The following is a 14,069-nucleotide window of genomic DNA, read 5'->3' as shown; positions in this document are numbered from 1 at the left end:
CTGATTATACATGAATGTATAATAAAACAAGTGTTTGGCACTTTGAGGTGTATGAACTATGCAGTGTAATCAGAGCTTATTTTCCTGCAGTGGAGATTGAAATTTATATGTTTCTTCTAAGCAGTACCTTTCATTCCATTTTTATTTCCTAAGGGAGAGTGAAATTTACAAGTTGCTGCTTAACAATACCAGAAGTGCTAGTTCCTATACAATGAATAGTGAAGTTTTCAAGTTGCCATTTGACGAGGCCCACATTTCTGTTTGTTTGTCCTTCCTCCCTTTCCTCCCCAAGAAGGTACAGTAAAATTTATATGGTTACTAAAACAAACAAACAAAAAAAAACTTCATTATTAATATAAGGTTACTTTGCAGGTGGGAATTCCACAAATGGCTTATGAACATATCTAAGGGGAAACATAAAGGTGGACGTTATGAGGCCGGAAGTTTCTTCAGGAACACTGAATTTACAATCATCACTCAAGAACATGGAGAGACACTCATTTTTGGCCTTTTGTCCCTGTGACCCCATTTCCTTGGCTCCTTGGTTCTGTTATCCTGCAAGTATGTTTCATTGGGCTTTTTTTTTTTCTTTTAGAAATCCATCTAACTCTTTCTTTGCAAGTCTTCCTCAGGCTATACATCCCTCCTTTTCCATGGTCTCTTTCCTCCACTTTCATGCTCCTCCCTAAACACTCGGAGTGATTACTGTGAACACAATTAATTAAATGAATGGTTCATAGCCTCAGGCAATCATTTCTATTATTGTCTTATATTGCTACTTACATATTTTATTAAAGCAATATTTTATTGTTATTAAAATTTTAAGATACACATGCTTTATTTCACTAGTATTATTATAATAAGATCCTTGAAGGGAGATGTCAGGTCTTAAAATTCCTGATGCTCCCAAGGGGGCATGTATATAATCGTGTAATTGAAATGAAGTGGATGTTTTACCAGTCACGGGAGCAGGAAGATGAAGGAAGTAGAAAAGGAATGGACACCTTGTGGTAATGGTCTGAGAAGAAGTTTGCCAATAAAGTCTTCCCTTACTGTCTGTGTGTGCCTCTTCTCCCATCAAGGGATGAAGTCCTTTTTTTCTCCCTTTGAGTTCTGGTTGGCCTTTTGACTTTTTTTGGCCAGTAGGAAATGGCAGAAATAACACTATGTCAGTTCTGAGTCCACACTTTAGGTTGCCTGCTGCTGCTAAGTCACTTCAGTTGTGTCCGACTCTGTGCGACCCCATAGACGGCAGCCCATCAGGCTTCGCCAGTCCCTGGGATTCTCCAGACAAGAACACTGGAGTGGGTTGCCATTTCCTTCTCCAATGCATGAAAGTGAAAAGTAAAAGTGAAGTCGCTCAGTCGTGTCCGACCCTCAGCGACCCCATGGACTGCAGCCTACCAGGCTTCTCCATCCATGGGATTTTCCAGGCAAGATACTGGAGTAGGGTGCCATTGCCTTGAGATAACAATATTTAGAGTCCTGTGTCATCACTTAAAGAAGTCTGAGTATGCAGCAAGAGAGAGGCCACTGGGAAAGGAGTCCTGGAGGACTACAAAGATATGGATAGAGGCCCAGCCAACCCTCAGCTGCCCCAGTCCTACCAGGCGAGGGGCATGGAGGGGAGGGAAGCCAGCTTGGATCTTGCATTCCCCGCAGGATGGCCCCAGTCAGTACCACATGGTGCAGAGAGATGAACTGTCCCACTGAGCCCTGTCCAAACTGGAGAAAGTAAGACAAGTAAATGATCACTGTTCTTATTGTTTTAAGTCCCTAGTTTTAGAGTGTTTTATTATATAGCAAAGATCACAGAAACACAACTAAAATGGGTTAAGTTGTACATTAAACTTTGTGGTCTACAGAAGTGCTTTTTGAGCTTTAATGTACATACAAATTGCCAAGGGATCTTGTTAAAAAATCTGGTTTAGTGGATTAGGGGTGGGGCCTGGGATTCTACATTTCTAGGAAGTTCCTAGGTTGTGACTTCCCTGGTGGTCCAGTGGTTAAGAATCCACCTTCCAATGCAGGGGACATGGGTTCGATCCCTGATCAGGGAACTAAGATCCCATATGCCATGGGGGCAGCTAAGGCTGCACACCACAACTACTTAGCCCACATGCCATAAGTAGAGAAGAGCCTGCCTGCCATTACTAAGACCTGATGCAGCCAAATACATAAATAAATAAATAGTTTTTTAAAGTTCCCAGGTGATGTTGCTGTTCTGGCCCATGGGCCACATTTTGAGAAGAAAAGTTTAGAGAATTCTATTCATTCCAAAATTACCAAGTTACTTTTTAAAACCAGTGAGGTTACACTTGACTTTCTGTTGAGATTTCAGATCCTGCCCAGGCTCTGTCATCTGAGCAATAGACATGCCAATTTCAAAGGTATAAAGTCAGGTGCATGTATGTTTTGCACGAAGTACTAGGCAAGTTGTATTTTCTCAAAGTCTTTCTTCAGAGTGACTTATTTCCCTAAGCTTCTTATCTGTTTAACCAAGAAGGATGCTCCATGACAGTCCTTAATAATGGCAGTGATAATAGCAATCACTTCTGCATACTGAGTGCTTTGTTGTGAATCAGAATCTGTACTAAGTGCTTTGTATACTTAGTACACATTCATTCGTTTCATTCCTATAATGTACATGACTGTAACCATTTTGTCAGTGAGGAAACTGGGGTTCAGGGAGGTTCAGTTACTAGCCTTAGTCACCCAGTGACTAAGATAGGATTCAGTTCTGTATGATCTGACTCCAAAATACAGGTTGACAACTGCTCCAACTCACTGCTTCTAATTAGAAGCCTGGCACACTAAGCCTCCGGCCTCAGGTTAGTGTGTTATGGCTCACATTCTTTCTTCTTTAACTTTTTTCTTGTAGTAATGATGGTAGGAGTATAGACATTTTCCCTCCATGCAGTATGGCTGACTTTGGGAACTCCTAACTGAGATACCCGAAATGTTCCTTTGTGTGTGTGTGCATGTATGTGTGTGTATGTAAGGCAGGAGCGGAAACACCTTTGAAACCCATTAGTTGGGAAATTTAATTTTTTATAGCAGCATTCACATAGTCATTGTCAGCATTTTACAGTGGTATTTAAAGTGCTGATGTGAGAAAAGTCTTTACCAGAATAAATATAGATGATTCTTGTAAACTTCAATAGTCTCTTGTTTTCACTGTGTGTTGCTTATTGCAACTAAATAATTTCTCCCTCCTCCCTTCACTTTTGACTTATTGTTTCCCTTTCTATGCTATTTATCAGACAGAAGCTACTTCTGTTGGAGGTTTCTATCAGAGAGGCATAAAATACTTCTTTTAAAAAACCATAAAAGACTCTGATATGAAATCTACTTTGAAATTAGACTGCCAGGACATCTCTCTACTTGTTGGTTTGAATGCCTCTTCTGTGTTCTCTTAAAGGTTAAAGAAACTGGCAGTGCTGGAAATGGCAGTGCTCTGTGGCACCAAAGCCAGTGCCCTGCAAAGAACCTGACTTGGGGTTAGATGACAACACTAGGGTATAAGGACCTCCCAGATAGGAGGTTTAGTTAGCACTCAAATCTTTACTGCTGAGATTGCTGTTCTCCAACGTGATGGTGGTGATGAGGGGTGTTAGTGTGTGCACGCACACGTGTGTGTGTGTGTGTGTGTGTGTGTGTGTATACAGAGTTCTTTAAAGTGAGATCATTTGGCTGGACACTTTTTGATGGGGTCAGTACAGATTTTAATAGGGCTTCCCAGGTGGGTCAGTGGTAAAGAATCCACCTGCCAATGCAGGAAACACAGGAGATGCGGATTCAACCCCTGAGTCTGGAAAATCCCCTGGAGGAGGACATGGCAACTCACTCCAGTGTTCTTGCCTGGGAAATCCCGTGGACAAGGAGCCTGGAGGGCTACAGTCCATAAGGTCTCAAAGAGTCAAACACGACTGAGTGACTGAGCACACACACACACAGATTTACAGATTTTATTGTCTTCTTTGGATGAAGGGGGTCATTACAGGACTTGCCTGGGACTTCAATCACTGCTCAGAACTAAGTCATTTTTCAAAATCACAAAATACCTGTTTCTCCCAATGCCAGCTGTTCTTCAAAACAAGAGCTGGTCACTTCCGTAATTTCCTTTGTCATTCTGAATGAATCATTTACAAGACAAATGATTTCCTGATCTTTTATACATAAAATATTTCATGTAATCTAATTTTTCAGATAAAGGTAACATTGTAACTAGATTTTTGAGAAATATTTAATAAGAACTACATTTTGTTTCCTTGGAGCCCCATGGAACAAGTGTCTGGACCTTTATTAGTTTGCATCTTTCCAATCTGAAAAATGTGGAATACCCTCCAATAATTTTTTTTATCATGTGTCCATGGGAGAGAACCAGAAAAAATGAGTGATTTCTAAATTATCTTTTTCAAAGAAACATCCCAAGAAGGCAAAGGCTCGCTTAAGTGAAATGTTTCTGAAGACGCTTTTCTTACAGATTTCTGAGAATCTTAGTATCTAATGTAATTTGTTTCGAGGAGATTGGGGGACACAGCACTGCTAGTGGAGGCTTGATACATATAATAGTATTAAGGATGGATTCCTTAGCAATCATGTGGATTGGCCAATAGAAGAATTTAAATGGAACTCTCAGTAGAAAATAAGTACTCTGTGCAATGCAGAAAGAAAAATAAATGTTGTAAACATATACTATAAAAGGATATCATTAAATGAGACTTTTTGTAGTGTCAGCTTAATCCTTTTTTTCATTTATTGATAATTAGAGGAAAAACTCTCTTTGGAAAATGTATAATGATTGTCCTGTGGTTTATTTTCTTAAAATTGGTTAAATCTGTTGTAGGAACTTTCTGTTAGAAACATTCTAATGTATGTATTTTGAAAGTTGGAAATAGTATTGATCCATACTGTCTTCCTGACAGGAAGTTAAGTTTATTATTCTCTTAAAATCTCCAAATTCCTTTGGTTATGTAGAGGAGGAAAAATAACTTCCCCTCTGCCCTTTTGAATTCTGGGCTGAGACCTGCCCCCCCATCCTATACTACCCCACTGCCTAGCCCCATAATAGATTAACAGGAGAAAAACAGAAATTTATTAACATGTAAACTTCATATTTCTGGGGAATAACCAGAAAAACTGAGTGACTTCCTGAGATGGTGAATTTACTACCTTAAATGCCATTTTCAGGTAAAGACAAAAGACAGAAGGAGGGCTGGGGTGGGCAGTTATTGGAAATTAGTAGAAAAGGCATAGTAAATAAGGGTAAGATTTGTTTATAGATTTAATGCCTTTTCCAGTGACAGAATTCTCTTGTGATTTAGAGTCATCCTTGTCTTCCTGGTTCTGAGAGGGGGATATGAATGGAGATTTCCTTTTTAAATATAAATGTCTCTAACAAAAGGGAAACTTCTCTATTTTCAGAGCCTCTCCTGTATCTGCTGTTTCTTAAAATAGATGGCTCAAAATAATCCTTATGCCAAAGAGTCACATTTTGGTGTGGCATATTCTGCTACCCTTCACAATATCCCAAGAGGAAAGAAAATGGGAATCTTGGCTCACAGAATTGCAGGTTGTAATAGGGTGAATCCAGCTTTTGTTATGGATGGCTATAGGTGCTTCACTATATATTCAAACCTATTCCTTCCAGGAAATCTAGGTTTCCGTGTACCCCAAAGTTAACACTTGTTTGAGGAGCTTTCTTTATTAAAAGATTTTAAATGACCAACTGCTCTAAAAGGACCTGGAAACTTAAGTTGTAATAGTTTCATGGTGAATTTGCTTCTGCTCCTTTCTATCTCATAGCCCATTTCTTCTCTACCTGCTCTTAACTTTCCTTCAGTCTAAGGCCTTGTAGTTGTGGTGTGAATTTAATTACTCTAAAAAATGAAATTCAACTGAGTAAATTTGAGATGTAAAAGTAATTCTCACAGTTAACTGAGATATTGCATCAATAATTAAAAATTACATTTAAAGAACAAGAAAATGCAAAAATGAGAGTATTTTGAGCAGCTAGGTTCTTTGAGGGCAAGGGTCCCTGCTTACTCATTTTTGTGTCACTCAAAATTCCACAAAGTACCTTCTACACTGTAGACTTTAAATGACTGAGTAAATGAGTGAGTGAATGGCACTGCTAATACTGCTTCTTTTTGTCTTTGCCTTGTGTTTTCAGGCTTCGACTCTGGTCATGGTTTTTATCTCCTGACTGGTCCCTTTTCTTTTATGAGACTTGAATAGCTTTCCTTGTTGGTTTTTTTTTTTTTTTTTTAATCCTGATCTTTTTATCTTTTAACCTTTGATTCCTGACATTTCCCTTTCCATTTTTCACTTTCTTTTATAGTACAATCGCTTTTGTCTGTTTCAGTCTCTCTTCTCTCTAGCTTTTTGTGTCAATTTTTGTTTTTTTATTCTTGTGACTTTTCTCTTTTTTAGATACTATTGGTGCTGGTTACTCTATTGAGCTAAGGAAGGCACCCCACTGAGTCATCATGAGAGAAAACTGATTAATTGACTAATGATGTAATTTTTACTGTGTTGGGGTCTTGAGCTGCTACCAACTGGGGAAATGGACTGCTTTATAATGGCATTTGTATCATAATCCAAACCTCAAAGCACCTGTACTTTTATTCATTTTTCTTTGATTTTTAAACCTACGAGTTATAGGTTCTTTGACTTTCTGTACTTCTTTGTTTTAAAAATTATATCCATAACCGAGCATTATGGATATTTTTAGACATATTTTTAGATATTGTTTAGAGCATATTTTTTAGACACTATGTTAATAAAAATCAATTCACCACCCCACCCTAGGATATTCGTTGGCCTCCAGTTATTGCTGGTTTTATTTTCCAAAACAGGAAAGACAACTAATCAGAACCAATTGAACCCTCCAGAATTCTGTGTTGGGCACGTAGGAAATATCAAATAGATATAATCATTAGTCTAATATGATTAATATATTTGCTCTACTAATCATATTACTTCATGTTATTCAATAAGTGTGTTTCAGTAATCTGATTTATTTTTTATTTGAAGGGCAGAAAAATACTATATCTATGATCAGATCAGATCGGATCAGTTGCTGAGTCGTGTCTGACTTTTGCGACCCCATGAATTGCAGCACGCCAGGCCTCCCTGTCCATCACCAACTCCCGGAGTTCACTCAGACTCACGTCCATCGAGTCAGTGATGCCATCCAGCCATCTCATCCTCTGTCATCCCCTTCTCCTCTTGCCCCCAATCCCTCCCAGCATCAGAGTCTTTTCCAATGAGTCAACTCTTCACATGAGGTGGCCAAAGTACTGGAGTTTCAGCTTCAGCATCATTCCTTCCAAAGAAGACCCAGGGCTGATCTCCTTCAGAATGGACTGGTTGGATCTCCTTGCAGTCCAAGGGACTCTTAAGAGTCTTCTCCAACACCACAGTTCAAAAGCATCAATTCTTGGGCGCTCAGCCTTCTTCACAGTCCTACTCTCACATCCATACATGACCACAGGAAAAACCATAGCCTTGACTAGATGGACCTTTGTTGGCAAAGTAATGTCTCTGCTTTTGAATATGCTATCTAGATTGGTCATAACTTTCCTTCCAAGGAGTAAGCGTCTTTTAATTTCATGGCTGCAGTTACCATCTGCAGTGATTTTGGAGCCCAGAAAAATGAAGTCTGACACTGTTTCCACTATTTCCCCATCTATTTCCCATGAAGTGATGGGACCGGATGCCATGATCTTCGTTTTCTGAATATTGAGCTTTAAGCCAACTTTTTCACTCTCCACTTTCACTTTCATCAAGAGGCTTTTGAGTTCCTCTTCACTTTCTGCCATAAGGGTGGTGTCATCTGCATATCTGAGGTTATTGATATTTCTCCTGGCAATCTTGATTTCAGCTTGTGTTTCTTCCAGCCCAGTGTTTCTCATGATGTACTCTGCATGTAAGTTAAATAAGCAGGGTGACAATATACAGCCTTGACGTACTCCTTTTCCTATTTGGAACCAGTCTGTTGTTCCACGTCCAGTTCTAACTGTTGCTTCCTGACCTGCATACAGATTTCTCAAGAGGCAGGTCAGGTGGTCTGGTATTCCCATCTCTTGAAGAATTTTCCACAGTTTATTGTGATCCACACAGTCAAAGGCTTTGGCATTGTCAATAAAGCAGAAATAGATGCTTTTCTGGAACTCTCTTGCTTTTTCCATGATCCAGCGGATGTTGGCAATTTGATCTCTGGTTCCTCTGCCTTTTCTAAATCCAGCTTGAACATCAGGAAGTTCACGGTTCACATATTGCTGAAGCCTGGCTTGGAGAATTTTGAGCATTACTTTGCTAGCGTGTGAGATGAGTGCAATTGTGCGGTAGTTTGAGCATTCTTTGGCATTTCCTTTCTTTGGGATTGGAATGAAAACTGACCTTTTCCAGTCCTGTGGCCACTGCTGAGTTTTCCAAATGTGCTGGCATATTGAGTGCAGCACTTTCACGGCATCATCTTTCAGGATTTGGAATAGCTCAACTGGAATTCCATCACCTCCACTAGCTTTGTTCGTAGTAATGCTTTCTAAGGCCCACTTGACTTCACATTCCAGGAAATCTGGCTCTAGGTGAGTGATCACACCATTGTGATTATCTGGGTCATAAAGATCTTTATTGTATAGTTCTTCTGTGTATTCTTGCTACCTCTTCTTAATATCTTCTGATTCTGTTAGGTCCATACCATTTCTGTCTTTTATCGAGCCCATCTTTGCATGAAATGTTCCTTTGGTATCTCTGATTTTCTTGAAGAGATCCCTAGTCTTTCCCATTCCGTTGTTTTCCTCTATTTCTTTGCATTGATCACTGAAGAAGGCTTTCTTATCTCTTCTTGCTATTCTTCGGAACTCTGCATTCAGATATTTATATCTTTCCTTTTCTCCCTTGCTTTTTGCTTCTCTTCTTTTCACAGCTATTTGTAAGGCCTCCCCAGACAGCCATTTTGCTTTTTTGCATTTCTTTTCCATGGGAATGGTCTTGATCCCTGTCTCCTGTACAATGTCATGAACCTCATTCCATAGTTCATCAGGCACTCTATCTATCAGGTCTAGGTCCTTAAATCTATTTCTCACTTCCACTGTATAATCATAAGGGATTTGATTTAGGTCATACCTGAATGGTCTAGTGGTTTTCCCCACTTTCTTCAATTTAAGTCTGAATTTGGCAATAAGGAGTTCATGGTCTGAGCCACAGTCAGCTCCTGGTCTTGTTTTTGCTGACTGTATAGAGCTTCTCCATCTTTGGCTGCAAAGAATATAATCAATCTGATTTCGATGTTGACCATCTGGTGACAAATCTAAATTTCTTAGTTTCAGATCCTAACCACTCTGATTACTAACTTGGACAAGTAATTTTACCTCTACAGTATTCAGTTTCCTCATCTGTAAAATATTACTATCAATCACATAAAATTATGAGGATTAAATAAGTTATTATTGAAAGCCCCTTATGAATAGAACCTAACACATAGCAAGCATTTAGAAAATACTAGTTGTTCTTTAATTTTTTTAGTCTATCACAATTATTTTCCTCCCAACTTTTTACTCTGAAAATATTAAAACTTAAGAAAAATTGAGAAAAGAGAACAATAGGTACCTAAATACCATTCATAAGAATTCAATTATTCATTAACATTTGTTACTGTTGTTCATTTGCTTTCTTTTTCTTATTTAAATACTTTTGCAAAACTAATTGAAATTCAGCTGTAGACATTGTATTTCCATCTGACATTTAACCCTGTATCTCCTAAGATCAATATGTAACCATAATACTATTGTCACACCCAAGAAATTTAAACACTGATATGTTATCACATAAAATAAAAAAAGATTTCTGGGAGAAATAGCAACAACCTCAGATATGCAGATGATACCACTCTAATGGCAGAAAGTGAAGAGGAATTAGAGGGGTGGGATGGGAAGGAAAGTGGGAGGGCGGGGAGGGGTGGGGAGGGACGTGGAAGGGGACATATGTATACCTATAGCTGATTCATGTTGATGTTTGGCAGGAACCAACACAGTTCTGTAAAGCAGTTATCCTTCAATTAAAAAATAAATAGATTTAAAATTATAAAAAATAAAGAGCCTCTTGATGAAGGTAAAAGAGGAGAGTGAAAAAACTGGTTTGAAACTCAGCATTCAAAAAAATGAAGATCATGGCATCTGGTCCCATCACTTCATGGCAAATAGGAGGGGAAAAAGTGGAAGTAGTGATAGATTTTATTTTCTTGGGCTCCAAAATCACTGTGGAAGGTAACTGCCACCATGAAATTAAAAGAAACTTGTTACTTGGAAGGATAGCTATGACAAACCTACGCAGCATATTAAAAAGCAGAGACAACACTTTGCCAACAAAGGTCCGTTTAGTCAAAGCTATGGTTTTTCCAGTAGTCATGTATGGATGTGAGAGTTGGACTATCAGGAAAGCTGAGCGCTGAAGAGTTGATGCTTTCAAATTGTGGTATTTGAGGAGACTCTTGAGAATTCCTTGGACTGCAAGGAGATCAAAACCAGTCAACCCTAAAGGAAATCAGTCCTGAATATTCATTGGAAGGACTGATGCTGAAGGTGAAGCTCCAATACTTTGGTCACCTGATGTGAAGAGGCAAAAGTTTGAGGGCAAGAGTAGAAGTGGGGCAGCAGAGGATGAGCTGGTTAGATGGTATCACTGACTCCATGGACATAAATTGAGCAAACTCCAGGAGATAATGAAGGACAGTGGAGCCTGGCATGTTATAGTCCCTGGGGTCACAAAGAGTCAGATATGACTTAGCGACTGAACAACTAGTATTATCAAATATAATCAGATGTCCACATTAATGTCACTTGTACCTTATAATGTCCCTTTTCCTTATTTATGTTTTCCTTTTTATAAATCCAACTGGATTACACGTTTTCTTTAGTTCTTATTCCTCTTTGGACTCTTTTAATGTAGAATAGTCTTCTGCTTTTATTTATCTTTCATGGGTTAATATTTTTGAAAATTCCAAGGCAGTGTCTTGTGGAATGCCATGCATTATGAATTGTCCAGTTGCTTCCTCATCATTAGATTTAGTTTAAATATTTTTGGTCAAATGCTATCTAAATGATACTGTGTACTTCACATTGAATCATATAAGGGGCACATAATTTGTTTGTATCATTATTGGTAATGCTATATGATCACTTGATTAAGGTGATATTTTCCAGACCCCTCAAAATTTGGAACTTATGTATTTTAATGAGATTGGATTTTTTGCTTTATAATCAGAAAGTGACATTTTGAGAGTGAGTGAATATCTTTTATCCAAAAAACTTTCTTCATCCATTGGTTGTATTATTCATGGATGAATGCTGCCTGATGGTATTCTTCTAATAGTATTATTCTCATATATTTATTAACTGACATTCTTTGGTAACAAAAGTGCTCCTCCTCCCCATATCCATATTGTCCATAGAATCCTCCAGGCAAGAATACTGGAGTGGGTTGCCACTTACTCCTCCAGAGGATCTTCCTGACCCAGGGATTGAACCTGGGTCTCCTGCATTGCAGGCCGATTCTTTACTATCTGAGCCACCAGGAAGACTACATCCATACTAGGATTTGATAATTCTCATTATGGCTGAAAGAACGTACTCATAGAGTGTGGTACTTGTTTCAGCTAAAATAAAATGTTGGTTTTTTTTTTTTTTTTACTGCTTTTATCATACCTTTTTACCCCCAAGTCACTGTAAACTTTGTATTGAAGTAAAGCCTACTTACAGAAGATGCACAAATCATATATATATATATATATATATATACACACACACACATATACGTGTGTATATATATACATATACACATATACGTATATATACACATATACGTGTGTATATATATATATACACACGTACATACGTATACACCAGAGAAGGCGATAACACCCAACTCCAGTACTTTTGCCTAGAAAATCCCATGGACGGAGGAGCCTGGTAGGCTGCAGTCCATGGGGTCGCTAAGAGTCGGACACGACTGAGCGACTTCACTTTCACTTTTCACTTTCATGCATTGGAGAAGGAAATGGCAACCCACTCCAGTGTTCTTGCCTGGAGAATCCCAGGGACGGGGGAGCCTGGTGGGCTGCCATCTATGGGGTCACACAGAGTCGGACACGACTGAAGCAACTTAGCAGCAGCAGCAGCATACGTATACACATATAGCCCAAGGAAGTTTCACAAATTAAATATAACTATATAAACAGATTCTTATTCTTTGGAAAGTGCTTTGTGCTCAGTCATGTCCAACTCTTTGCAACCCCATGGACTGTAGCCTGCCAGGCTCCTCTGTCCATGGAATTTCCCAGGCAAAAATACTAGGTTGCCGTTCTTCTTCCATGGGATCTTCTCAACCCAGGAATCAAACCTGTGTCTCCTGGGTCTCCTGCATGGCAGGTGGATTCTTTACCACTGAGTTATTGGGGTCCTTATTCTTTAGTGATGCTCAAATTGTCCCCAGTTTAGCCAGTAGGATCCCCTCTACAGCTAGTTCTTATGTCCTCGTGACATTTCTCCCTCAGTTTTGAGTATGCTCTTGAAGAAAATAAGATCTTTTAAGCTTACCTTGTATTCTTACCTGATTCTCCTGACCTGGAATAAGTCGTTTTTTCAAAGAGCACTGCCTCCCTTTAGTTGGGAATGGAATTTAGAAACAAAGATTTGGCTACTAGGTGGGCTCATTGATACTTTGTTGTCATTACTCCTAAGATAGATATATATATATAGATATATATAGATATATTTGTAGATATAGATATATATGTATATACTATATATGTAATAACCTACAATTCAAATCCAGCATCACGATATTCTTCTTCAGCTTCCCTCATTTCATATTTGTTTCTCCTTTATTCCACTGTGAGAGTTCACTCTATTGATTCACTTGCTCTATTCCTGTAACATACAAAAAGTAGTTTCAGAAATACTACATCAATACTACTTCTAACAAGCAATCTGCTAAGTAAAGTTCAAGATTAATTTGTATTTGTTTTTGTACTAACGTTCCACTGTGAATATACATTCAGAGTACCAGATTCAAGTTATTGGAATTCATTTTTTGGTCATCTGTGGTCATTTTTATCAGTATGTCATTCATCTTCCTTCTTTTCCTGCTTGCTTGCAAGTTTAGGTTTTGTTTTTTCAATCTTTTTCTATTTGAATATGTAAAACTTTACATACATGGTTCAAAAACCCAGTGTAGATAAAACTTTGTCCCAGGAAGTCCTATTTCATGCCTATCCTCTCACTGAGGTCTTATTCACCCTTCATAGTGAATATTTTCCTTAGTTTCTGGTTTATTCTTCAGGTGCTTAATACAAAACTAGTGAATATGTATATTTGTTTTTTTTTTTACATTGCTTATGGGTTATTTTTTCTGTGCAAGAGAATCTTTAAATTTTCATATAGTCAAAATTTTCAATATTTTCCAAACTTTTTTAACATTTGGATTTGAATCATAGAAAGACTTTCCCCACATCGAAGTTGTAAAGAAATTAATGTTTTCTTCTACCACCTGTTTTATTTTTGATATTAGTCATTGCTCTTGATGTTAAAATTAATCATATTGAGCCTCAAGGGCTGCCAAAACTCACAGGATTAATTCTCACAGCAGCCAATGGCTGGGGAAGAGAGGGGGAAGATGGAGACTCCAGACACCTTATCTTTCCTAGTCTTCTAGGCAGGGATGTTTGGGATCTTGGATCTCTAGTCCAGGGCTCAGGAAATAGAAGGCATCATTGAGTAACTGAAAGAATGAATGAGTAAAAGAAGTTCTAGACAGGCATGATGAGTGACTTAAAAATTGAGCTCCCTCTGGACAATCTGATGTGCGCCAAAGCAATGGAAGAACGAAGAAGTGACGCTCTTGTTTTGGTTTATAGGCCAACTTGTCAAGGATAAGAAACTACAGGTTCCTTATCCTGAGAGGAAGTCTCAGCTTTTGAAGAGGGCTGAGCATAACCTATTCATTCTGGCTCCTTTGTGCAGTCGCCTATCTTGATCATGGTTACTTTGGAAACAGTTATATTT

General features: G+C 38.5%; 1 protein-coding gene across 6 annotated transcripts in view; it reads left to right on the top strand.

Annotated features, from left to right (window-relative positions):
- FHIT (fragile histidine triad) overlaps positions 1-14,069 on the top strand; it is a 1,526,080-nt gene that overhangs the window by 320,948 nt on the left and 1,191,063 nt on the right. The gene's annotated exons all lie outside the window — the stretch shown is intronic.

The sequence above is a fragment of the Bos indicus x Bos taurus genome, chromosome 22 (genome assembly GCF_003369695.1).
Source record: "Bos indicus x Bos taurus breed Angus x Brahman F1 hybrid chromosome 22, Bos_hybrid_MaternalHap_v2.0, whole genome shotgun sequence".
Classification (NCBI taxonomy): domain Eukaryota; kingdom Metazoa; phylum Chordata; class Mammalia; order Artiodactyla; family Bovidae; genus Bos; species Bos indicus x Bos taurus.
The sequence above is the reverse complement of the archived record's forward strand: the minus strand, read 5'-3'. Positions and strand labels throughout refer to the sequence as shown.